The 26316-nt window shown below is 39.3% G+C and overlaps 1 protein-coding gene and 1 pseudogene across 32 annotated transcripts in view; both read right to left on the minus strand.

Moving 5' to 3' along the window:
* The window catches only part of MBNL3 (muscleblind like splicing regulator 3), a 169350-nt gene extending 143396 nt beyond the window's left edge, over positions 1–25954 (minus strand). For 8 of the 32 annotated variants that reach the window (XM_070604972.1, XM_070604980.1, XM_070604991.1 and 5 more), the window contains exon 1: positions 1613–1907. The gene's annotated coding sequence lies outside the window, so the exon portion shown is untranslated. Of the gene's footprint in view, positions 1–1612; positions 1915–2569; positions 2920–25766 lie in introns of those variants that run through there. The other 24 variants (XM_070604974.1, XM_070604992.1, XM_070604987.1 and 21 more) reach the window with 13 other exon arrangements.
* Positions 13702–15609, minus strand: LOC139081060 (tigger transposable element-derived protein 1-like; annotated as a pseudogene).
* Positions 25955–26316: the final 362 nt, after the last annotated feature.

Consider the following 26316-nt stretch of genomic DNA (forward strand, 5'->3'; position numbering starts at 1 on the left):
CATCAGGAAGCAAAGCTCACTGAACTGGGATCTAAGTATGTCATCACTAAAAAACGGGAGAAGTTGCTTTTGGTCCTCCCCCACACGCCTTGCAAAAATGCAAGCATCTATTGCTCTGCCTGCAGGAACTCTCCTTTCAAATGTGAAGTAATGAATTGCCCCACACGTGTCTCTCAACAATAATCTGAAAAACTGATGAAAAATTTGTTACACAGTAAATTCCATTGTAAACAGTTCAGTTCTTTCTTCCTAGGCATACTCCAGCACCTGGGCAGGAAAACTGCACCGTCCTTTAGTAGGTGCAAAGCAATATCTTTGCCCCCTTTCCAAAGCTCCCTAAATTTAACAGCAGGAGAGTCTGCCAGCCAAGGAGCTTCTATTGCTTTGGGAGAAGTAAAAAGTGGACAGAGGTAGAATAATATCAGCTGGGCTATGGGCAAAAGTCCTTTTAGGCAATGTTTAGAGAAGTTTCAATAAATATGAAAGCACCTCCCAAAAGTACTGCATATCGTGGAAATTTTCTAAAACAATTTTAAAGAGTATTTAAACATTAAGGACTAGATTTGCATAGGTAAAAGAGAAAATGTGAATATAATCAGAAAAATCCGAGGTCTCTGGTAAGCCTCATTGTCAATAAGCCTTTCATCAAAGGAAAAAAAACCTCGGATGAATTGTATTAAACATTCATGTCTAGCCATTTGTACAGCTATTTCAACAGTCCACTTTCCGACCATTGTATCAGTAATCACCCAAAGACATACTGATTAAACCAGGGAGTCAACATAGTAAAAAATTAGCAATCCTTTCAAAACTAGATCTTGCAATGGTTTTGTTTTAACTGATGCTTCCCTATGAACTTAACACATGTGTAGAGAGAGGCTGTGGGGATCCGTGCCCAGTTTACAAACACTAGCAATTTAGGGACATCTAAGAGAAAAAGAACTCCTCTAAAACACACTACCTTAATTATAGCAACACGATAAATTCACCCTTACTGTTGTATCTATCTATACCAATCAATGGACACTAGTCAAAAAAACACACAGTAGGTCCACCACAGTAATGACAAAACTACACAAATGAATCACTAAATGTCAACTTTCACTACTCTTCTTGATTTAATTTCCTTTTCTTAGCATAAAAGCTTCTCGTGTGAATGCTAAAAACTAAAGTTACCTTTTGAATAGTCTCCTAAAACCTCCCCTCATGCCCTTCAGAGGCCGGTAGTAAAAGCAAGCTGCCCAAATGTGTTGCTCCAGAGCGGGAAGAGACAGGGCTCTGCGAGGAAGCTGCGGCGCTGCTCACAATATCGCATGACCATGGGGAAATTAGTTGGTAAAAGCATTTGCTGATGATATGCCATGCAAGAAGTTCCTTTAAATCACAAATGTATACGTATATAAAGGAAGAAGAAGTAGGAGAAGAAAAAGAAAGAAAAAGAGAAGGAAGGAAGAAAGAGAAAGCTCAAAGCCCTAAAATTGCAACAAAGTTGCAGGATTACTTTTTCCTTCTATTTGCCATTTTGAAAAAAAAAGTTTAAAAGGCATTTTATATCGTCGACGTCCTAGGAAGGCAGTCACTCTCACAAACCCCAACTCATCTCCAGCCTTACCTTATGCTGCTAGCGCAAACCCAGACGCTAAGGGGTCCTGCTCTCAGGGGCAGCGGCAAGGGCAGCGGCACATGCCATCTGTTAGCGGCAGAAGCAAAAGCAGCGCTGCGCGAGGTGGCCCTGGTGCCGGGAGAGCCTTTAGCAGGGGTGTCTACTCAATGCCGCCATTTTAAAGTGAGGCTCCTGAAATCATTAGATATAAGCAAATTAAAGCCCGCCCCACCTACATAACTTCATGGCTGGGACGTGCAACCCGGCTCTAAGTCGGCCGCTGTGGGGTATAAAATGTCAAGGCGAGCAACACGCACACGAGGACTCCCGGACGGAGGCGACAATCCCTCAGCTCCCCTCTCCCTCCTAGCCCCCCCGTGCTCTTGCAAGCCTCCTTTCAGGTCCAGAGGAAAGAATATTTTCTTGTTTTCCACTACACGGGGACCCTTTGCTGTGGCAGGCCGACGGGCTGGGGGGCGAGGGAGGGACCCGGGCCCGCCATCCCCCCTGCTCCCAGCTCTTGGTTCAGTCCACTTGGAGCACACCTCGGAGCTCCCCAGCTCCCTCGCGGCGGCCGGGCGTGGGGCTCCAGCCCTGGCTAGAGGCTGCCATGGCAACCCCGGCCCAAACCCCGCCCGGCCCCAGCCAAAGGCGTGCCCGCCACCAGATGTCCCCTGGCAGAGCCCGCAGACCCCGGCAGCCTGGGCTCGGGCGCCGGGCCCGCCCTCGCGGTGCCCCGCGCCGGGCATCCGGGCAGCGCCGCGGAAACGGCGCTAGGGAGGGGGCTTTGGGCGCCAAAACGGCAACTCCCGCGAAACTCCCCCGGGCCGTGGAGCGGCGCGCCGGCAGCCGGGAAGCCGGGCTTGGACCACTGCCGCCCGGCCCGGCCGGGCCTGGCCCCGCCCCGCCCCGCGCGGCCAGGTAGGGCGGCGCGCCCCGCACCGCCACGGCCGCCGCCGACCTCACCTGGCTCCGCGCGCGCCGCTCCCGCTCCCAGCCCGGCCGGCCGCTGCGGAACCGGCGGGAGTTCGCCGCGTGCTGCCCCTGCCCCCGCGCCCCCCTGTGACTCTCTGTCCTCTGCCTCCTTCTCGCTGCTCCCAAAGAGCGCCAAAAAGTCGCGCTCCTGATCACGCTCCGAGTGCGGGCACTTTCTTCCTGTAGGGCGCTGTTCCGTCGCCAAATAGATTCTTTGTGTGGTTCGTTCATTCGTGCACAGTTCTCAGAGAGCGTAGCGCGGGCTTTATTCTCCGGAGGTGGGGCGCCTCTCCCCCCAGAGCCGGCGGCCCAGCCCCCGCGCAAATGCTCTTTGTCATCTCATTATTAAGGGAAGGGGGGACAAATCATAACGCTCAGGTTTTACAAAAGCGAAAACAGAACTCGCAGACCTCCTGGGGTGGGGGGGTGGGCAGCAAAGTTTCTAGAGCTTTAGGAACTGAAGTGCCAACGAGAAATGCAATGTGGTTCAAAACTGTACCTTCATAGTCACTTCAGATACAGGTAAGGTGAAATACGTTATTCCAAAAATGACCTTAGTCAATAAGTGTATCAGCTCACTAAGGCAAAAAGAAAAAAAAAATACTTACCAGCTGCCTTCCTGAGTCCTCCCCCTTCCATAAATGCCCTAATCCTTTATTTCCCTTTAAGAACTTCAGAGAAGGAAATGTTGATTTGTGCGAATAGTTCCCCTTCTTCAACAGAGTTTGAAGGGTAGGAGGAGTCCTAAGGTAGAGTTCCAGATACTTTGAATGAGAAATGGACAGAACAAATGCAATTTTATATTTTGATTAAGAAAATGTGCATCTGGACAGCTAAATTACAAGTTTCGATTTAATGCAAGTGTAATAGGAACACCAGCTGTCCCTTAATTGGAGCGCCACAATAATAAACGCATGCTTTATTTAATTTTACCAGGACAATTGTAGTTGATAACATACACATATGCAGGATCGTCAGTGACAAGCTCATAGCAATTCATGGGCTGCTTTCCTGCAATGAACGACTGCACCCCAGCACAGAGTTCCACATGCTCTTCAGAAAGTGCAAAAACATCACAGGAGATATTTAAGCAGCAGTTGGTTGAGGAGTGGAGTGAATTCTCAGGTTAATTATATGTTTTAATTCTGCGAGACTGATCCAAATAGATTCTCCAGCTAATTTTAGGCAAGAAATCAATCGCTGTTTGTTAAATGTGAGATAATAGGAGCAGGATCATAATGGTTAGAAGGAGAACATTGGCACAAACTGCCCTTTAAATAATTGAGACTCCCCTCACCATGGCGTTTGGTAAGCATTGTGAAAATTATGAGGACAATGTGCAGGGATGGTGTCTGATACTTTTGTAATAATGGGTAGAGTCCTAGCATAAATCAAACAGAAGGCAGGAGTTTCTAGTTATTCAAAAAAAGGGAGAAAAGAAAGACTCTAATTCCTAACCACCTCTCCCCACCTCCCTTCAAACTTGCCAAATTACCTGCACTAATCTACAAGTCAAATTGGCTGACATGTAGGAAGTGGCTTTGGCAGTCCAGGAACAAACACAGCTAAAAGTAGGAGGTGTTGGCTACCACGGTAGGCTGGAGAGAAGGGCAAGGCTGAATTATATAACTTTATGCCCAATGATCTAACAAATGAGGAACTGTTATCACAGTGAGTCAACAAAGGAGTCTTTATACTAAACATAACTTCAGTCAACACCAATTCTCTTACCTCTGTCCACCATTGTAAACCACATCTCCTGTGGGACACGCTGGGTTTCCTTAATCCCGCACGACCTGGCTCAATTTTATTATTATTACATTGCTGAAATAATTGTTTTATCATAAATATGAGGTCATAAATAGGTCAATTTGCTAGTTCTTGGGATAGCATAGCTCCAACATCGTCTCTTGTTTGATATTTCTGACCAGTGAAAGTTGCAAATGAGTCTTTATTATTCTTTTCTACACTGGAGGTTGAGAGCAACCTTATAAACAAATTTTTGCCTGGTAAACGGTCCTCCTTTTATCCAGGGTGACCTCCACAAATGAAGCCAGGCAAATTTCCATGCTACCAGGTCTCTAGGGAGTGTTTTCAAAGGCGGTAGGAAATTGCTGTCCCCTCCCCTCAGCACTTTTAAAGGGCCCATTTGCTCTCTGGGGTGGACTCACCTCGGAATTGTTAGCAGAGTGGTTAGAACTAGCCAACATTTTCTTTTCTTTTCTTCTCCTTAGGCATGATTGGGGGCATGACCCAGGAAAAATTGAGTTGTGTACTGACTGATCCACTAGATGAGTTCTTAAAAATAATGTATGTACACTATAGTCTCTGAATACTGAAACTTGTTCTCCCATTGCATTTCGGGCTAGTCTCAGAACCACTATTCCCTGTGGATCTTCAAAGGTCAGTGCCTCACAATGCTTGGATTTAAATTTTCCGTCCTGATCCTCTCTCCCAGCTGGTCAAATAGAGGCGTGTAAGCAAACATTTAAACACACTCAGAGAACATGCTCTCCATGCTCTCACTCTGTCTTAATGCTTACAATGGAGACTTAAACACATAGAAATGTAAGGCTAAGATTACAGGTAAGGATATAGCAGCCTCTCAAGTGGCATGTTCTTCCAAAAAATATAATTAACTTTGACTGATGCAGGAAAGAATTCTAAAAGTTACGTAATGGTTTAGTAACAAAAGGATTATTGTAATCTACAACCTAACAAATGTTGCTGTGTTTTTAAAGATGCTGGATGGGTGAAAAGTTATACTCTTTCGTCCATCAGTGCACCACGGTTTTGAGCAGTTTTTGAGCTCTCAATATATTCTATCAGAATTATCCTTTTACTCCTCTGCTAAGGCACATAACTCATTTATTATTCTTTTTAAAAGATAGTCAACAGATACTATTGGACATACAGACAGGGTCGTGCTATGCACAAAAGGTAAAGGATCTCCCTTCTCTTTGAACCTGTGGACTTTCTTCCCACCAGCCTGGTACTCTTAGCAAATAGTACCATTTGCTGCTATTTTGTTCTAGCGATGGCTCCACAGGCTGCAGCCCCACAACATTTGTGATCATTTCATACAGAAGCCTCTGGCCATTTAAGTGCGGTTGCAGAGGTGCAGACACTGATTATTCATCCATTTCTGAAAAGTCTTTTTCATTCAGAGTTGGGAATTGGGGGTTTGGGGTTCACACAAAGGTTCTGATAAATAAACAGGAAAAAAAGGCAGAATCTGGTTGTTAAAAAGGTTTAGACAATCAAATAAATATTGGCTTCTAAGGTAACCCCTTCGGAAAATGATGTAGACTGTATTTCTTAACATACTTAGGCCTGATGGATTTATAAGGTGATTTTTTTTCCCTAAGTGTTTGAAGAATATATTATACAAATTATCCTTGAGTATTGAAAAGTATGGTATATTTCTTAAAATTATCCTCAGAGGGAAATGTAGTAAGAATGATAGAGATAAAAATGATACAAAAATGTAAGAAGAATACAAGAGGTAAGAATGCTATAAAAAAGAAAAACATGGCCTATTATCACCTAGGAACATGATAATTATAATAGCAACTATTTAATGTGGAAATACTCCATGCCAGGCACTGTACTAAGAATTTTTCACAAGTTAGTCGTTTAATCCTCATAACAAGCTCTATACGGTAAATATTATGATGTCCCCATGTTAAGAATAGGAAAGCAAGGCTCATCCAAAGTAAAAAGCTAACAAACGAGGCTGGCCCAGTGGCGCAGCGGTTAAGTCCACACGTTCTGCTTCTCAGCGGCCCGGGGTTCACCAGTTCAGATCCCAGGTGCGGACATGGCACTGCTCGGCACACCATACTGTGGTAGGCGTCCCACATATAAAAAAGTAGAGGAAGATGGGCAGGGATGTTAGCTCAGGGCCGGGCTTCGCTTCCTCAGCAAAAAGAGGAGGACTGGCAGTCGTTAGCTCAGGACTAATCTTCCAAAAAAAAAATAAAACCTAACAAAACTATGAAGTAACAGAACCAGGATTCAAAGTTGGTTGTCTCTGATGACGGGATTCATGCTTTTAACTCTACCCAGTACTGAATCAAGCTATTATGGAGTCCAATTGGATTTGAACTCAGACATTGCTGCTTCTAGTATGCCATACTGCCTCTCATTGATGTGGGCATTTTAACCAAAATGCTATCAGTAAAATACAGAAGCTTATTAAAATGATTTTAAGCCTTGATCAAATATTGTTTATCCCAGAAATGTAAAGATGATTTCAGCCAAAAATATCAACATATGTCCAGCTCAGTAAATGCCAAAAAGGCATTAGATAAAATCCAACTCCATTTAATGATTAACATCTTTTAAATATAGGAATAGTGAACTACCAGGGTTTTTTTCTAAGATTTCATTTTTCCCTCTTCTCCCCAAAACCCACTGGTACACAGTTGTGTATTTTTTTAGTTGTGGGTTCTTCTAGTTGAGGCATGTGGGACGCCACCTCAGCATGGCCTGATGAGCGGTGCCAGGTCCATGCCCTGGATCTGAACCAGCGAAACCCTGGGCCGCAGAAGCACAGTGTGGGAACTTAAGCACTGGGCCATAGGGCCAGCCCCAGTGAACTACCTATTTAACATGATAAAGAGTGTATATTCAAAAAAAAGGGAACAGAGCTATTGGAAGAATAAAGTCATTTTCCATAAAAACTGGACCAAAACAAGGGAGATTTCACTCATTTATAACCGTAGTATTTCTGAGAAGCTTTTGTTTTGGTAATAAGGTATGAAAATAAATTAGAAGTAAATATTGGAAAGGAAGAAATTAAAGACAAAGAATTTTTAGACCACATTAGTATATACCTAGAAAAGCCACTGAATTAACTTCAAGGGATTAGACAAAACTACAGAGTTCAGTGCAGTCACAAAATACCAGATAAGTAGTCTTTGAAAGCCAATAAAATATCTATCAGTAAGCCAACAAAAGGGAGAAAAAGTAACACGTTTATAATAAAGCAAAAATGTTAAAGTATTCGGAAATAAGTCAATATATACAAGAGTGTGAGAAAAAGAAATAATATAAAACCTTAATGGCAGAAATAAAGAAAAGTCTGAATAAGTGTAAAGTCATACTACATTTCTGAATAGGAAAACCAATAGTGTGAAGCTGGGCTTCTTCACAGGTTGATTTATAGATGTAGACAATTCAAATGAAGATATCTCTCATTTCAAAAGTGATACCATATTAATTTGTAGCAACAATTGTATCTGACTATCCTAGGGAAACAAAGTCTAAAAGAATTATCAAAAATTAGAATGTAATTATAAATTAACATTAGTTGAAATGGCAGAATTCAGATGCAAATCAGAAATATCAATCAGTAAATGGGATAGTGAGACCAAGAAAAGGCTCTAATAAATCTAAGAATTGAATGTTTGATGAACAAAGCATGACAAAACAATGGGGCAAGTACTCATTGTTTAGAAAACTCACCTGGGGTAACTGATCATGAATTTGGAGAGTAATTAACGTAAACCTTTATCACTTACCATATATAACTTCTTTCTACGTGAACTAAAAGCATAAGTTTTTAGAAAAAATTTTTTAAATATATTAGAAATAGACTAGAATATTTAACTCAACTATAGGCATTTTTTAAGGTTTGAAGTAATAAAAAACATTGCAAAGGAAAGACTGGTTAGAGCACAACATAATACAAAAATGTAAAACCGTTATCAAAACTAAGATTGAATGGTGGAAATCATGGAAGATCATAGATAAATGAACAGTATCGAAACTGTATACAGAAGTGTTACAGATTTATAAGACCATCACCAGATCCCCAAGGGACAAATGATCAAAGAGTATCATCATGCTAGAAGAAATATATGTAGCTTCAACTGGAAGGCACTATTTGATACTTAATTTAATTGCCCCAAATAGCAATTTACAAAACCCAGTACTATACAGGCTCTGGAAGAATGGGCTCATTCAACTTGCTGATGGCGTTGCAAACTGGGTCAAGAATCATAAAAGTGTTTATAGCCCACGAACCAGGGATCCCAAACCTGGGAAATTATCCTGAGATAATAATGCAAAAGAAGAAAAAGAGCAGCCTTAGTTTGAATGTCAAAAGCCTTAAAACAACCTAACTATTCAACAATAGGGGAACGATTGAGCTGTTTATTATATATTAATGCAATGAGATGATTTGAACACTGTAGAAAAGCAGAAAATTGTACAGGAAATACCATTAATAAAAGGTTACGATGCAAAATTATATTTTCACTTTGATTGCATCTGTGAGTAGTCATAAGGATAATGGTCAAAAAGGGTCCAAAGATTTATATCTAGGTTTTTCAGAAAGCTAATACTGGGGGAATTTTTTAAAATTTTATTATTTTGGCAATCTATTAAATTCGAGAAATAAATATTTCAATGTGAGAATTAGACCTCTATTTCTAATAAACTACTTCTATTTCTCTCACTTTCTGCCATTTCTTGCTACCTTCCCTTGTATTTCTCAACATCTATTATTTTATCTTCTACAAATATTTCTCTGGCCCTTTGTCTCTTTCTTCATTTCTCTCTATTCCAGTTATCTCCCTTTTTCCCTTTTATAATACTCCTTACCCCACCTTTTTAAATGCTTCTTAGCTCCTTTTGTGCTTCCGTTTTTGAAATAGTTAAAATATGGGACAGAAATGTGCTTTATTTTTTTCATCTGAAGAAGAAAACACTGCTTTTGTCCGTTTTAAAAGCAAATGAGCTGAATTCATTATTTCTGAATTCTTTCTAAAACAGCACCTGAATTGAATTGTCTTTTAATTGTTTATGCATGGCCAAGGCCAAATCAAAGGTTTCTGCAAGACCCCACACTATATCAAGTAGAAAACACTCTATCATAATTCTATTAGATTTATCATCACAGAAAGAACAATGAACATTAATATGAAAGATTTACATTGGCATGTATAGGATACCCTTGCTATTCCAATTTTCGAGCTTTCAAATATCTGACTTTTGGTCATGCTAAAACATGTTCTAACCTCCATGCAACATGTTGATACAATAATTACAATCTCATTGTATTTTGCATTCATGATACTGTGAATGTAATATCTGTATGAACCGGTACTCTTAATCATGGAACCTGATATGATACTGAATGGTAATGAACAAATGCAGAGAATGGGCAAGAAGCTGATAAATATCTATTGGTAATATGGTGACCTTGGGTAAGTTATTTAATCTCTCTCATTTCTTCACTAATAAAATGCAGATAATTCTAGAATCTTTCTTGTAGCACATATTGCAAGACTAAATAGGACATGGTTTTGAAAGCACTTATTGTGCTTGACACACAGTAAGTGCTCCATCAGTGAGAGAAGGCAGAGAGCATTGCAGATTTGGAGGCACAGTGTGCACATTGCCTTAGAGGCAGGAATTCAGAGGGCATGTAGGGGACAGAGAAGAGACTAGCTTGGCTATAGTCGTACTGGAGGGTTAATTTGGCAAATCTCTCTTTTACTTTTAAAAAATAGGATTAGTCACAGTTCAACTGCTCCTTATCAGACCTTCAGAGCAGCCACCAGGTTTAAGCATTCCTTCCTTTTGGGGGGTGGAGTGGAGAAGGGAGGGCTTAAGAGGCAGTTCTTTGTCAATCTTGTGCAGCATGGAAAGGAAGAAAGTGATATCAGCCCCAGAGTAACTTAGGCTCCTATTAGCAGTGTCAGAGTGCCAGATCAGTGGGGGCATGGCTACACTATCCTGGATATGGGATGAGAATGTGTGCCTCCATGGTGGGTCTCTATGAGCCGATGGCTGTATCTGGTCTATCTGCTGATGCTGTGCAGGAAAGGGGGAATTGAACCTGAGATGCCAATTGGTATAATATAGTGATTAAGGGCACAGATCCTACAGCCACACTGCCTGCGTTCACTTACTAGGGGTGTGACTTTGAGCCAGTTACTTATCCTTCCCTGTGCCTCAATTCTTTTTTGAAAGCGGAGACAATGATAGTACCTACTTATTGGGGCTTGTGGTGAGAATTAAATAAGATTACATATGTAAAGCACTTAGAACGCTGCCTACAAGATCATGAGTGCTGGCTATTTTTATCTATGTACAAATAGCCCATTTCTCAGCTTCTCTTGTGATCAGGAGAATTTTCTTCCTGGATCTAGGGAGGAGGCATCCCAAATACAAAAGAGGAGGGTCATTGATTTTCTCTTTGATCCGAACTTGGGTGGGGCATAATAAAAGCCATAAGACAGTGGCTTTGGCACCAGGGAGACTTTGAAAACGACCATAGAAACCAGACTGAGGCTAATCCTGAAAGCCTGGGTCATGTGGGGGCACTTTCTTCCTCTCCAGGCTGCAATGAGACCTGAAATTTTCTGCCATCATGCCTTAATGTCTTCAAAAAACCCCTCTCAAAATGAACAAATTACCCACGAAGAATAACACATTAACCTGTTAGCTGGATGAACACTTTAGCACAGGTAACTTTTATCAGATTACTTAGCTCCTGGAAGCTGGACCCTGAAGACAGCAGATGAAGAATAGTTAAATGGTGCTGGGAGGGAAGGAAGAGGGAAAGGGCATCTGGAGGCAGCCTGAAGGCTACTGAAGACTAAAGCCTGACAAAGCCGGGGTATGCATGCGCCCCGAGATGGAGCATAGAACTCCCTTACCCCTACTGTCTTCCCTACTCCCTTTGCCTCATTTTATTTTCTTTTTCTCTATTTATTTGTCTACCATACATCACATAGTCCAGGGTGAGGCACACAATCAACAGATAATTATGAAGTACTTGTTGAGTAAATGAGTGCCTATGGTAGACAGAAGTCTTCAATTGCTTCAAGGTTGTCCTATCTTGAACACAGCTAGGGTGGCTCAATAACTACTGACTAATAGGAGTTATACTCTGGAGGGTGACCTGCTCCACAGGGTGAGGCAGGCACTTGAGGCTTGGAACGTAGCATATACTAAGAAAGTACTCTAAAAAAGTGGAGTATATTGATGGGCACATGAGAATCAAGCAGGGGTAGAAGATCCGAGCAGAGAGGCAGTACACCTTCTAGAAAATACCAAGGCAGGATTCATTCTAAGAATCAGGAGAAAGCTGAGTTTCCATGAGAGAGGAAATTAACAAAAGAAGCAAGTTTTTATTGAGTGCCTTCTTTGTGCCAGGCACTTTCACTGATCTTATCTAATTCATTCCTCACAATAGGACCAAAGGAATTATTGTCTCTTATTTTTTATAAATGGGAAAACTGATCATCAGAAAAGCTAAGCAAATTATAGCATACTGTAGTGGCTAAGGGCATAGACTTGGATCTAAACCTGGGTTCAAATCCTGGCTCTACCACTTTTTAACTGAGTGGTCTTGGGCAAGTTAATTAACTTCTCTGTTCCTGTTTCCTCTTCCGTAAAAAGGAGGATAATAATAGTGCCTACTTCATAGAATTATTCTAAGGCTTAAATGAGTTAATATTTACAAAGCACTTAGAACAGTGCCTGCCACACATGGAATGGTTTATGAGCGTTTGTGAAATAAATAAAGTAAAATTGCCCAAGGTGATATGGCTAATATAAGAAAGAAGCAGGACGTGAGCCCTTCAGTCCTAGCACAATTCCTAACTGCTCCATGGAGCCCAAATCTTCCTTCTCTTCAAGGACTCCTTGAAGTCCTCCATCCCCCAGGAAGCTTTCCCTGACCACTCCCTACTTTGATTCACAGCTTAATACTCAGTCACAGACTGCTTGCCTAATGATGTGAATGTTTTTCCCTGCACATGATCTCGTTTCCTAAAGTAGCTATACATCTCTTCTTAAGGACTTCACTTACTTCTTTTCATCCTCCAAAGTGCTCAGCATTTCTCTGTGTTTTGAATTGAAATGCTGCCTCCAGTTCTTAAATGGTCTTACAAGATTTTGGGTGGGACAAGCATATCGCAGGTCATAATGGTTCAGAATCCCTTGGTCTATGTAGCCCACATTTTCCACATGTGCCCATTCATTTTCACAGTTTTGGTTTCATGCTAACCAATGGCTGAAGGAAATGATATTACGGTTTTTAACTCATTCTGTACAAAGTGTTAGCATGCCTTTTCTCTAGATTTTTTAAAAAAAGATCCTCTCAGAAGTTATCATTTTAAAGCATTTGCTAAAAGTATGGTCAATAAGAGAGAGAGACAGAGAAGCAATATGGTACTACCAAAGTTCCCGTAAAAACATAATTTTCTATGTTGTCCCTTTCCAGGCATGTGGCACTGAGTCATATGAAATAATAGCAATGGAAAATGGCCAAATGCACACTGGTGTACTTGAGCTAAGTACAAAAGGAGATATAGTTATTTTTAAGATACAATCTATTTCTAAAATCCTTTCTCAGCCTTAAATATACCGTACAGTCATATCTCTGAAGGGAAAGAGAAATGTACCTAAGTTCTAAAAACACTTGCTGAGACAGTAAATGAACGTGCTTCATTTCCCTGATCAGAGACCTTCATTCCAATTTGATGCAAGCCATAAATGAAATGACTTGGCTGATTACAAGTCAGTCCCCCATGAACATTTGTTTACATCTGAAAACCACTACACATAATTGCTGTCTCTGCTCAGGGGAGACCCAGCTGGGATTACAAGAAATGTTGCAAGGTTCTACTGAGGTGTGATCACCAGTTACGGCATGAACTTGGGACTGCATGTCCACACTCTGTCTGCATTAGCAATTGGATCCATCAGTCTTCCTCTTTCACAAAACTCAAATTAGCCAAAAGACAACTTGTGAAGCCAAAAGACAGAAGTCTTGGGAAAGAGAACATAGAGTTGTAAATACCATTCAGATCTGATTGTCATGATACAGAGACTCCCAAGTCCACTTTGCCCCTGAGACATAGTCTGTAATTACACAGTAGTTACCATGTTCTTTCAAAAAGCCAATAATAGTATAGGCATATTGTGGGTTTGGTTCCAGACCACCACAATAAAGCGAATATCGCAATAAAGTGAGTCACACGAATATTTTGGTTTCCCAGTGCATACAAAATTTATGTTTACACTATACTGTGGTCTTTTAAGTGCACAATAGCATTATGTCTAAAAATCGATGTACATAACAATTTAAAAAATACCTTTTTTTCCATTTACATCACTAAAAATGCTAACCATCATCTGAGCTTTCAGTGATTCATAACTTTTGCTGGTGGAGGGTCTTGCCTCAATGTTGATGGCTGCTGACTGATCAGGGTGGTGGTTGCTGAAGGTTTGGGTGGTTGTTGCAGTTTCTTAAAATAAGACAACAATGAAATTTGTTGCATTGATCGACTCTTCCTCTCCCAAACAATTTCTCTGTAGTATGTGATGCTATTTGATAGCGTTTTACCCACAGCAGAACTTATTTCAAAATTGGAGTTAATCTTTTCAAACTCTGCCACTGTTTTATCAACTAAGTTTATGGAATATTCTAAATCCTGTGTTGTCATTTCAACAATCTTCACAGTATCATCACCAGGAGTAGATTCCATCTCAAGAAACCACTTTCTTAGCTCATCCATAAGAAGCAACTCCCCATCCATTAAAGTTTTATGATGAGCTTGCAGCAATTCAGTCCCATCTTCAGGCTCCACTTCTAATTCTAGTTCTCTTGCTATTTCCACCACACCTGCAGTTACTTCCTCCACTGAAGTCTTGAACTCCTCAGTCATCCACGAGGGCTGGAATCAACTTGTTCTAAACTCCTGTTAATGTTGATATTTTGACCTCATGCCACGAATCATGAATAGTCTTCATGGCATCTAGAATGGTAAACCCTTTCCAGAAAGTTTTCAATTTACTTTGCCCAGATCCATCAGCAGAACCATGATCTATGGCAGCTATAGCCTTATAAAATGTATTTGTTAAATAATAAGACTTGAAAGATAAAATTACTCCTTGATCCATAGGCTGCAGAATGGATGTTGCATTAGCAGGCATGAAAACAACATTCATCTCATTGTACGTCTCCATCAGAGCTCCTGATTGACCAGGTGTGTTGTCATTGAGCAGTAATATTATGAAGGGAATCTTCTTTTCTGAGCAATAGGTCTCAACAGTGGGCTTAAAATATTCAGTAAAGCACGTTGTAAACAGATGTGCTGTCATCCAGGCTTTGTTGTTCCATTTATATAGCACAGGCAGAGTAGGTTTAACATGAGTAAGGGTCCTTGGATTTTTGGAATGGTAAATGAGCATTGGCTTCAACTTAAAGTCCCCAGCTGCATTAGCCCCTAACAGGAGAGTCAGCCTGTCCTTTGAAGCTTTGAAGCCAGGCATTGACTTCTCCTCTCTAGCTATGAAAGTCATAGATGGCATCTTTCTCCAGTATAAGGCTGTTTTGTCTACATTGAAAATCTGTTGTTTAGCGAAGCCACCTTCATTAATGATCTTAGCTAGATCTTCTGGATAACTCGCTGCAGCTTCTATGTCAGTACTTGCTGCTTCCCCTTGCACATTTATGTTGTGGAGATGGCTTCTTTCCTTAAACCTCATGAACCAACCTCTGCTAGCTTCAAACTTTTCTTCTGCAGCTTCCTCACCTCTCTCAGCCTTCACAGAACTGAACAGAGTTAGGGCCTTGCTCTCAATTAGGCTTTGGCTTAAGAGAATGTCATGGCTGTTTGATCTTCTATCCAGACCACTAAAACTCTCTCGATATCAACAGTAAGACTGTTTCTCTTTCTTATCACTCGTGTGTTCACTGGAGTAGCACTTTTAATTTCCTTCAAGAACTTTTCCCTTGCATTCACAACTTGGCTAACTGGGGCAAGAGGCCTAGCTTTCAGCCTATCTTGGCTTTCCACATACCTCCCTCACTTAGCTTAATCATTTCTAGCTTTTGATTTAAAGTGAGAACTGTGTAACTCTTTCTTTCACTTGAACACTTCGAGGCCATTATAGTGTTATTAACTGGCCTAATTTCAATTTTCTTGTGTCTCAGGGAATAAGGGGGGTCAAGGAGAGAGAGAGAGACGGGGGAACAGCGATGGGTGGAGCAGTCAGAACACACAACATTTATTGATTAAGTTTGCTGTCTTATATGGGCATGATTTGTGGTGCCCCAAAATAATGACAGTAGTAATATCAAAGATCACTGACCACAGACCACCATAACAAATACAATAATAATGAAAAAGTTTGAAATATTGCAAGAATTATCAAAACGTGGCACAGAGACACGAAGTGAGCAAATGCTGTGGAAAAATGGTGCCGATACACTTACTTGACACAGGATTGTCACAAACCTTCAATTTGTAAAAAACACAATTTGTGTGAAGTGCAATAAAGTGACGCACAATAGACTGAGGTATAGCTGTACATTTTCACTGTCAGAGAGAAGGGCAGGGTGGAGACAAGTCAGGATCAAGGACATACCATAAATACTGATTTCTCAGAAAAATGGAAATTGGCAATTTGCCTTAATCAGGTTTTTTTTACCTTTTATTATTGCGAAAGCAATATAGGTTTGTTTTTTAAAAAAATAACTTGTTGAGTTATGATTGGCTTAAAAAGCTGTACATATTTAATGTGTACAACTTGATGATTTTGGGGATAAGTGTATACCCATGAAACCATCACTACCATCAAGGCCATAAACATATATATCACTTCCCAGAGTTTCCTCTGTATTATTATTATTGTTGTTGCTTGGTGGTAAGAACACTTAATATAAAATCTACCCTCTTTGCAAATTTTAAGTATAAAGTATTGTTAGCTATAGGCACTATGCTGTACATAGATCTCCAGAACTTATTTATCTTGCAAAACTGAAACAAACCTCACCTCCCCATTTCCCTCTCCCCCCAGCCCTTGGAAACCACCATTCTACTCTCTGCTTCAATGAATTTGACTACTTTACATTCCTCATATAAGTGGTATCACATGATATTTGTCTTTCTGTGTCTGGCTTATTTTACTTAGCATGATGCCCTCCAGATGCATTCACATTGCCACAAATGGAAGGATTTCCTTCTTTTTAAAGGCTGAATAATATGCCATTGTATGTATATACCAAATTTTCTTTATCCATTTATCCGTTGATGGGTATTTAGATTATTTCCATATCTTGGTTATTGTGAATAATGCTACAATGAACATGGAGATCCATATATCTCTTCAAGACGCCAATTTCATTTCATTTGGATATATACCCAGAAATGGGATGGCTGGATCACATGGTAGTTCTATTTTAAATTTTTTGAGGAACCTCCATACTGTTGTCCATTGTGGCTGTCCCCATTTACATTCCCACCAACAGTGTACAAAGTTTCCTTTTTCTCTTCACCCTCACCAAGACTTATCTTTTTTTTCTTAACGTAATAGCACATCCTAACAAGTGAAGGTTTTGATTTGCATTACCCTGATGATTAGTGATTAGCATCACTATGTTAAACATCTTTTCGTATATCTCCTGGCCATTTGTATGTCTTCTTTAGAGAAACATCTATTCGGGTCTTTTGACCGTTTTTATTGGGTTATTTGCATTTTTTTGCTATTAAGTTGTATGAATTCCTGGATATTTTGGATATTAATCCCTTATCAGATACATGGTTTGCAAATATTTTCTTCCATTCCATAGATTGCCTTTTATTTTGTTGATTGTTTCCTTTGCTGTGCAGAAAGCTTTTTAGTTTGATGCAATCCCACTTATTTATATTTTTTACTTCTTGCTTTTGGTATCATATCCAAAAATCATTGCCAAGACCCATGTCAAGGAGCTTTCACCCTGTGTTTTCTTCCAGGGGTTTTACGGTTTCAGGTCTAAGCTTTAAATCTTTAATCCATTTTGAGTTGATTTTAGTGTATAGTATAAGATAAGGGTCCCATTTCATTATTTTGCATGTGGATATCTAGTTTTTCCAACAAAATTTATTGAAGAAACTATGTTTTCCTCATTGTGTATTCTTGGTTCCCTTGTTGAAAATTAGTTGACTATATATGTGGGGGTTATTTCTGGGCTCTCTATTCTGTTCCATATAGATTCTGCATTGAATCTATAGGACACTTTAGATAGTATAGATATTTTAACATTATTAATTCTTCCATTTCATGAGCATGGGATATCTTTCCATTTATTTATGTGTATTTTAATTTTGTTCATCAATGTTCTATAATTTTTAGTGTACAGAACTTTTACTTCCTTGATTAAATTTATTCCCAAGTATTTTATGGTTTTGATGCTATTGCAAATGGGATTGTTTTCCTAACTTATTTTTCAGAGAGTTCATTGTTAGTGTATAGAAATGGAACTGATTTTTTTTTTTGAGGAAGATTAGCCCTGAGTTAACATCTGCTGCCAGTCCTCCTCTTTTTGCTGAGGAAGGCTGGCCCTGAGCTAACATTCATGCCCATCTTCCTCTACTTTATATGTGGGACGCCTGCCACAGCATCGCTTGACAGGCAATGCCATGTCCGCACCTGGGATCCAAACCTGTGAACCCTGGGCTGCGGAAGCAGAACATGCGAACTTAACCACTGAGCCACCAGGCTGGCCCCAATGCAACTGATTTTTGTATGTTGACTTTGTATCCTGCAATTTTACTGAATTCATTTATTAGTTCTAATAGTTTTTTGGTGGAGTCTTGAGAGTTTTCTATGTAAAAAGATTGTGTCATCTGCAAACAGAGACAATTTTACTTCTTGTTTTCCAATTTGGATGCCATTTCTTTCTTTCTTTCTTTCTTTCTTTCTTTCTTTCTTTCTTTCTTTCTTTCTTTTTCTTTCTTTCTTTCTTTCTTTCTTTCTTTCTTTCTCTCTCTCTCTCCTTTTTCTTTCTTTCTTTTTCTTCCTTTCTTCCTTCCTTCCTATCCTCCCTCCCTCCCTCCCTCGCTCTCTCTCTCTTTCTTTCTTTCTTTCTTTCTTTCTTTTCTTCCTCCCTCCCTCCCTCCCTGCCTTCCTTTCTTCCTTTCTCTTTCTTTTTTGGCTAATTGCTCTAGCTAAGACTTCCAGTACTATGTTGAATAGAAGTATTGAGAGTGGGCTTCCTTACATTGTTCCTGGTCTTAGAGGAAATAAGCTTTTAGCTTTTCACCATTGAGAATGATGTTAGCTGTGGGCCTTTATTATGTTGAGGTACATTCCTTCTGTACCTAAATTGTTGATAGTTTTTTTTTTTTTTGTCATGAAGGGTGTTGAAATTTGTCAAATTCTTTTTCTGCATCTGTTGACATAGTCATGCGATTTTCACCCTTCATTCTGTTAATGTAGTGTATCACATTGATTGATTTGTGGATGTTGAATCACGCTTGCATCCCAGGAACAAATTCAACTTAATCATGATATATAATCCTTTTAATGCACTGTTGAATTTTGTTTGCTAGTATTCCAATGAGGATTTTTGGATTTATGATCATTAAGGATATTGGTCTGAAATTTTGCATTCTTGTAGTGTCTCCATCTAGCTTTGGTATCAGGGTAATGATGGCTTTGTAAAATGAATTTGGAAATATTCCCTCCTCTTCAATTTTTTGGAAAAGTTTGAGAAGGACTGATTAATTCTTCTTTAAATGTTTGTTAGAATTGACCAATGAAATCATCTGGTCCTGAACTTTTCTTTGTTGATAGGTTTTTGATTACTGATTTAATCTCCCTACTTTTTGTGTTATTGATCTCTTCAAATTTTCTATTTCTTCATGATTCAGGCTGAGTAGGTTGCATGTTTCTAGGAATTTATCTATTTCTTCTACGTTGTCCAATTTGTAGGCATTAATTGTTCATAGTAATCTCTTATAATCCTTTGTATTTCTGTGGTATCAGTTGTATTGTCTCTTCTTTCATTTATTTGAGTTTTCTCTCTCTTTCTTTTAGTTTAGCTAAAGGTTTGACAATTTTGTTTATCTTCTGAAGAAGACAACTCTTAGTTTCATTGGTCTTTTTTATTGTTTTCCTAATCTCTGTTTCATTTGCTTTTGCTCTATAATTATTATTTCTTTCCTTATGCTAACTTTAGGCTTAGTTGTTCTTTTTCTAGTTCCTTGAGGTATAAAGTTAGGTTATTTATTTGAGAGATTTTTCTTTTTGTTAATATAGGCATTTATTACTATAAACTTCCCTCTTAGAACTGCTTTTACTCTATCCCATAAGTTTTGGTATGTTGTGTTTCCATTTTAATTTGTCTTATGATATTTTTTTAATTTCCTTTTTTGTTTCTTCTTTGACCTATTTGTTTTCCTGGAGTGTTGCTTAATTTCCACATATTTACAAATCTAATAATTTTTATTGGAAAAAATGAATCTATTCCACTTGAATAATTATGGGAGACAAACATGTGACTACTTCTCCCCTTAATTAACAAATTTTAATTTAAAATACACTTTAATAATCAACATAAAAATCAGTTACATTTCTACACACTAACAACTAAAGAGCAGAAAGACAAATCAAGAATACAATCCCATTTACAATTTCAACAAAAAGAATAAAATACCTAGGAATAAATTTAACCAAGAAGGTGAATAATCTGTACACTGAACACTATAAGACATTGTTGAAAGAAATCGAAGAAGACATAGCCAAATGGAAAGATATTGCATGCTCATGGATTAGAAGAATTAAAATAATTAAAATGTCCATACTACCTAAAGCAATCTACAAATCCAATGCAATCCCTATCAAAGCCCCAAGGACATTTTTCATGGAAATAGAACAAATAACCCTAAAATTTACATGGAATAAGAGAAGACCCCAAATAGCTGAAGAAATTTTCAGAAAAAAGAGTAAAGCTGGAGGCATCACACTCCCTGATTTCAAAGTATACTACAAAGCTTTTGTAATCAAAGCAACATGCTGCTGGAAGAAAAACAGACCCACAGATCAATGAAATAGAATTGAGAGCCCAGAAATAAAACCACACATTCATGGACAGCTAATTTTTGACAAAGGCACAAGGAACATATGATGGAGAAAGGAAAGTCTCTTCAACAAATGGTATTGTGAAAACTGGACACCTACATGCAAAAGAATGATAGTAGACCACTATCTTACACCGTACACAAAAATTAATCCAAATTGGATTAAAGACTTGAATGTAAAATCTGAAACCATAAAACTCCTAAAAGAAAACATAGGCAGCATGCTTTTTGACATTAGTCTTAGCAGTTTCTTCTTGGAAATGTCTCCTCAGGCAAGGGAAACAAAATAAAAAATAAACAAACTGGACTACATCAAACTAAAAGTCTTCTGCACAGCAAAGGAAACCATCAATGAAACGAAAAGACAACCTAACAATTGGGAGAAGATATTTGCAAATCATATATCCAGCAAGGAGTTGAAATCCAAAACATATAAAGAACTCATAGAATTCAACAACAACAAAGCAACCCAATCAAAAAGTGGGCAGAGGATATGAACAGACATTTTTACAAAGAAGATATACAGATGGCCAACAGGCACATGAAAAGATGTTCACCATCACTAATCATTAAGGAGATGCAAATCAAAACTACGATAAGATATTACCTCACATCCATTAGAATGGCTATTAATAAAAGGAAAAAAATAACAAGTGTTGGAGGGGATGTGGAGCAAAGGGTCCCTCACACACTGCTGGTGGGAAAGTAAATTGGTGCAGCCACTATGGAAAACAGTATAGAGGTACTTCAAAAAATTAAAAGTAGAACTAGCATATGATCCAGCTATTCCACTTTGGGTATTTATCCAAAGAACACAAAAACACTAATTTGAAAAGATATATGGACCCCTATGTTCACTGCAGCATTATTCACAATAGCCAAGACTTGGAAGCAACTTAAGTGTTCATTAAAAGATGAATGGATAAAGAAGATGTGGCATATATATATACAATGGAATACTACTCAGCCCTAAAAGAGATGGAATTTTATCACTTGCAACAACAAGGATAGACCTTGAGGGTCTTATGCTAAGCGAAATAGATCAGATGGAGAAAGACCAACACCATACAATTTCAGTCACACGCGGAAGATAAAACAACAACAAATGAACACGTAAACACAGAGAACAGATTAATGGTTACCAGAGGGAAGGAGGGTGGGGAGAGGGTGAAAGGGGCACATGTTTATCGTGACAGATGGCAACTAGACTTTTGGTGGTGAACGAGATGTAGTCTATACAGAAGTCAAGATATAATGATGTACACCTGAAATGTATATAATGTTATAAGCCAATGTGATTTCAATTAGAAATATATATATATATATATGTATGTATATATAAAAACATAGATAGATCTATGAACACTGGCTTGGAAAGAGGCCCAAAATATATTTTAAAAGAAACTTTCAGAGCAGTATATATAGCATGATTTCTTTAAATTACACAGATATAATGATATATTTTAACGAAACTTTAAAAAAATGTTTTTCAAACCATCAAAAAGATAAAATAAAATGAACTTGTTTAATATCTGTAGATTGGGGCTATAATGTTATATACCTCAAAGTGTAGTTGTGAAGATTGAATGAGTTTACAACTTTTAGAAGTTTTAGAACACTGTAAGCACATAAGAAGCCCTATTTAAGTGCCTGCCATAACAATAAAAAAATAAAATCTGAGAAGAAAAGACTAATAAACATTATCACAATCTCCTTCGATTTTGTACAGCTAGCATTCCCATTTAAGTGACTATATAAAAAGGGATTTTTGTGGTACAACATTCCTCTCGTTGGCTAGCTGTATAATACAGACAAATAACACATATCTCCGTATTTTACACACACGCTTTTACTTTCTAATTATAACGTGACCCAAAAGAAATTCATTCCTGGCTTGAGAATCAGTATCATTACCTCCAGCACTACCAATTCATTGCATATTCTTAGATAAATCATCCAGCATCTTATGCCTTCTGATACACACATCTCATCTCTAAAAGGGATATGAGCCTAGTTCACAAACATGCTTTAAATGTTCAAGGAAAGAGGTAAGCTAGCTAGTCCTTACCCTTGTCTTTATTCTTAACAATGATAACACCATATTACAAGATTGAGTCTGCTGTTGTTCTTGCTGCTGTTTTTCTTAATGTTCAAGTTTTATGAAACAAAACTCTCTGCTTAAGCTTAATAAAGAAGCCCCTTGAATTTGTTCATGTAAGTAACTCCAGTAACATCTCCAGAAGGTGTCATGGTTGGGGAATGATGTGTTCAGATTAACGGGGGAGAAGGGAAGATTCTTCTCCCTTTATGCAATAAAACTGCTCCCTGCTGATGCTGTCCCAGCAGAGTGGACTTCTCTTCACTGCAGGATGACATATGCACTAACTGATCTAAGCTCTCAGTTATGGATGTTTAGAAATACAACCCTTTACCAACCCTAAGCCAGCCATAGAGGTGTAGTGGGTAAGGTTTGGCACTCTCACTGCCATGGCCCTTTGTTTCCACACCACCTGTCTGTCGGTTGTGGCAGTTGAGTGTTGCTGTGATGCTGAAAGCTCTGCCACCGGTATTTCAAATATCAGCAGGGTCACCTGTGATGCACAGGCTTCAGCGGAGCTTCCAGACTAAAACAGACTAGGAAGAAGGACCTGGCCATCCACTTCCAAAAATATTGGCGATGAAAACCCAGTGAATTGCGGTGCGGCGTTGTCTGATATAGCGCTGGAAGGTGAGAGGATGGCACAAAAAGACTGGGGAGGGTTCCGCTCTGCTGTGCACAGGATCACTAGGAGTCGGAATTGACTCCACCACGCTACCAACAAATCAACTCTGAGACTTCACTCTTATAGCCAGACCGTCTACCCTGGGTGACAGCTCACTTAGAAAGAGGTTCGTGAAGACCCGATTCCAGTCTGTCTTAGGTGGCTCTGGCTGAGTAGAATAAGCCTGAGGAGAGGTAAAAGGGGAGGGAGCACTGAATCTTTCTCTCTAATCATTCTCTCTAGCATCCCATATTCCATAGGAGAATGTAATTTTGTTTCTGTGGACTATTCTGAGAAAATTATTCAAGCATCCTCAAGTATTTACAGGGGCAAGGCCGACCTGTTATTACTGTCCTGAGGTGTGACGCCAAAGGCCTTTATGATAATAGCAAGGTGCTGTCAAATTCTGCCAATCATAGAGGGCTTGGGTAGCTCACTTCTCTCCCAGTCTCGTTTTCTTTATCAGGAATGGTGTCACCTGCTCTTTGGATTATTATTCTTTTTAAAACTTGCTGTGGCACAAGTGATCATTCTTCCTTTTGTGCCCTCGCTGTACATTGGACACAACTCAATCTCTTTACTTTCCACTCTTTCTGCCAATGCACTGTTAAATCATTGCCTCCCCCGCTAGGCTGTGAACTCTTTCAGAGCAGGCACTATGTCTTAGTTATATTTGTATCACTATCACCTTGAACGTAGTGAGTATTCAAAATGTTTGATGCATAAATGAATGAAGAAAAGAAGAAATGACAGAACAAAAAAACAGTGAAAATAGTTGGACCAGATATCTTTTGAGAGCCCCCTTCTACAGGCCAAATCAATACCTCCTCGTCCCAATTAAACTCAAATTTTGTATAGGTTCAAGAATAGATACAGAATGATTCAGAAGAACATAGGAAATTATAGGTGAGCGCATTAAATCTCTGATATTTCATGTGCTTCCTCTCCCAATTCTTCCCCCATCATTGTCTCCTTCATCCTATCACTGTTTATTCTAAAAAAAACCCCAAAAACCAAAAACTTTCCAGCTCCTTAAAGACAGTCCATGTATGGTGTAGTATATCCTTGGTAAATGCGGCGCGTTTTATACTAACCTACACCCTTTCCCCTGGATCCACAAAAACCAATAATGTGGCACAACTGCTAGATCAAGGCCACAGAATCCCTTCACTTTCAAAATCATTGATGGCTGCAATTAGCATATGTGAAATATTTCCGAACAACTTCAACCTCTTCCCCGTGGGTGGGAAGACTTAGGCAGCCCGCTTTGGATTGCAGGCCTCCTAGGCAGTGTAGGTTTCCCCAGATTTCACCTGAAACTACAACTTCTGCCAGTTGCTTGTAGGTTCTGGCTGCCCTGGTGACAATTAAGTGGAATCGTGAATATAACACTTTTTAAAACTTTACATTTTACATAAAGTCAGAGGAAAAAGCAACTTTAAAAAAATGGAGTGTACTTAAGTAGGTCATTTATCAAAATTTTTAAAATATACTTCTGGTATTATGTGACATTTAAAAGGTCCAAACACTCAGGTACCAATATAAGACCTCATAATGCAGGCAATTTTACTAAAAAGAGAGAAAGAGAGGGAGAAGTGTGGAGAAAGGGGGAAACATGGAAGTATAGAAAGACTGTTGGTTTCCCTTAATACTGTTTCTATAAAAGAATTCCTTTAATGGACCTAGAAAGGCAGATCAAGGAGGACAGTATGAGGAAAGGCAGTGGAATTTAAATCGATGGTTCATAACAATGTGTAATGAATGACTAAGGCTTAGATCAAAGCCCAAAAGGAAAAGAGCAGTCCAGCTTCGACTGTAAAAGTCAAAAGTCAAAACATACATTAAGGATGGCCCTCTCTGGCCAATACCATCCCTCTGCAGGGCTCTTTGTCTTTTAAGGAAACATATGCCACAGCAGCAAACTCTAATTACAAGCGGACATTCTTACAGGTGTACTTGTGTGCTCCTTTACTGCATAATGGTCCAAACACTGAACCTCTTGACTGTGTCCTTGTGTAATGTAATGGAAAAACCCAAAGCTGGCAGCCTTGGGTTTGTAGCTTCCAAGAACCCTAACCAAGGTCAGTTTCCAGATGCTTGCTCTTTCAAGACAAAGCATTATGAGGAGAGGCATCAGGTTTTCTTCACAGAGTATGAAAATTTGATGACCCTCTGTAAAGGCCCTGAGAGTTCCTCTCCTTCTTTTCGTTCCAGTCTGGTTGTGTTGTGTGCAGTGTGCACGTGGGCAGCATGCCCTGCCACCAAAAATTGGCAGCATTACAATGGCAAAGAAGAAAGATACCACTCCTAAGTATACTCCTTAAGTATACAGCTTAACACTCCTGAGTATAATTTTTTCCGTTATGTATTCCTTAGCATACTTCTATTGCTGGATCCTTGCTTAAAGTCCTTTTTAACACCATGGCCACCCAAAAGTAAAAGGATGTTGAATTACAAATTACATTTGTTTCTCAGTCCTGAACTGAGTTCCTATCAGCACAGTACAATCTGCATGCAACCAGATTCTTTATATCTGGAAGATTTGGAATAACTTACTTAACTTTTGAGATTCCTCAATCCAATCAACAGGGGCACTGCTCTTCATTAAGGTGTTTCCTCCGTCATCAGGACATTCAATTCATTCTTCATTTTGATCATAATGTCTACTAAGGGGACTGAAGAGCCTAAGTGTTATTTAAGTAGGCAGAGCCTATGCTTTTCAAAATAAGTGACTCCTGCTTAGTGGTTAAAGGCTTTGTTTTACAGTAGGTGTGGTCATTGAAAGTAAAATTACGCTTAAATTCCCAGGGAATGGGCTGGTCCTCTACCCTCTAATGACCACTGCTTGTCTAAAAAGCAACAAGACTACTTTGTTTCAACAAAACTCTCAGCATTTAAAATATCCAAGTAACTTTTGTCTTTCAAAAGTAGCCTCTTCAATGCCAGAACTTCACATTTTGGAACACTTCTTGGGGAAATGCCTTTAGAGCCAGTATCTGAGTCATACAAGAAAAGCACACTCATTCCTTTAGATCCACACCTAGTCATTCGTTGAACAAAAACAGCATTACCCAGGTTGATCCGCCCTCCATTGTTCACCAGGCTT

This window comes from Equus przewalskii, chromosome X, assembly GCF_037783145.1.
Source record: "Equus przewalskii isolate Varuska chromosome X, EquPr2, whole genome shotgun sequence".
In the NCBI taxonomy this organism is placed as follows: domain Eukaryota; kingdom Metazoa; phylum Chordata; class Mammalia; order Perissodactyla; family Equidae; genus Equus; species Equus przewalskii.